This window comes from Suricata suricatta, chromosome 8, assembly GCF_006229205.1.
Source record: "Suricata suricatta isolate VVHF042 chromosome 8, meerkat_22Aug2017_6uvM2_HiC, whole genome shotgun sequence".
NCBI classification, from domain to species: domain Eukaryota; kingdom Metazoa; phylum Chordata; class Mammalia; order Carnivora; family Herpestidae; genus Suricata; species Suricata suricatta.
The window spans coordinates 1,847,659-1,848,860 of record NC_043707.1 but is presented as its reverse complement, the minus strand read 5'-3'; the positions used below and the strand labels follow the sequence as shown (position 1 = coordinate 1,848,860).

The following is a 1,202-nucleotide window of genomic DNA, read 5'->3' as shown; positions in this document are numbered from 1 at the left end:
CGAGGCGCCTGCGGAGGCTGCAGCGGCGCGAACGGCGGGGGCGCTGCGGGACTGCCTGAGCCCGCAGCGCGGACGCGGCGCTGCTTCCACGTTGAGGCGCACGTTCATCCAGTGCATCCGCCTGCAGAGGAGCCTTTGCTGGCGTCGTGCGCGTCGCCGCTGCCCAGCGACTCCCTAGATGCCACGCGCCCATGCCTAGGAGGAGTGTGACCGATGCAGAGACACCCCGCCCCGACACACAGGGATGTGATAGCTCCAAAGAGCTGCTTCCGGGCTCCACTGGGCCACTGTCATTCCAACGGTCTTCTTGCCTCCCCATCTTCACATTATCTTCCCCCTCCAACGGGCACTGTGATGGTCCCAGAAGGCTGTGAACCCTCTGTGGGGCCGAACAACACTTCGAGGCTCTGAGAACACGCTAAGGGCCGCTGTGACATCCCCCCAACACCTGTGATGTCTGATCCCTCAGAGAGCATTCTCACCTTCCTAAAAAGAACTGTGACCCTCTCCCAACAGATATGAACTCCCTTGTGATGCCAGGATCCATCTAAGGTCTGAGAACACCCCAAGGGCCGCGGTAGCTCCAGCCCCCACGGACTCTGATCTTCAGGGAGTGGTGTGACTCCCCAGGAGGCACTGTGGCCATCACAGACGCCTGTGGACCCCCATGGGGCTCCCCCGTTTGCTGCCAGGACCCGCAGAGGGCGCTGTAACTCCTCCCACAGCGAGAAAGCCAGCCTCTGGTCCGGGTCTGTCCCGCCTGTCACCTCTGCCTGCCCCGTCTCTGTTGCTTGGGCGTCTGTGTCCCTGTCTCCGCTGCGTCTCTGCCTGTGTTCGGCCTCTTTCTTGGCTTTATGTGTCCCTGTTTTGTCTCCGTCCGGCTGTTTCTCTCGGCCTCGGTCTCCGGGCTCGTCTGCTCTGGTCGCACCCGGAGAACCCCCTGCTCCCTTTCTCCGCCCGCTCGGGACTAGACGTCGTGTCCACGCGGACGCGCGTTCCCAGGTCTACGCGTGACCCGGGGGGGCGGTGACTCTGGCTGGCAGCCCTCTCGGCTCCGGACGCCCCGAGCCTTGCCTTCGGCTGGACCCCACATCCCCCGCCCAGGCTCGCGAGCCCGCGCCCCCCTGTGCCCGGACCCGACCCGGGCAGACGCAAGCTCTCGCCGCCCTGCGGCGGGGCGCCAGCGCGCATGCCCAGAGCTC

At 65.6% G+C, this 1,202-nt stretch overlaps 1 protein-coding gene across 1 annotated transcript in view; it reads right to left on the bottom strand.

Moving 5' to 3' along the window:
• NTN3 (netrin 3) overlaps window positions 1-1,202 on the bottom strand; it is a 5,552-nt gene that overhangs the window by 2,260 nt on the left and 2,090 nt on the right. The gene's annotated exons all lie outside the window — the stretch shown is intronic.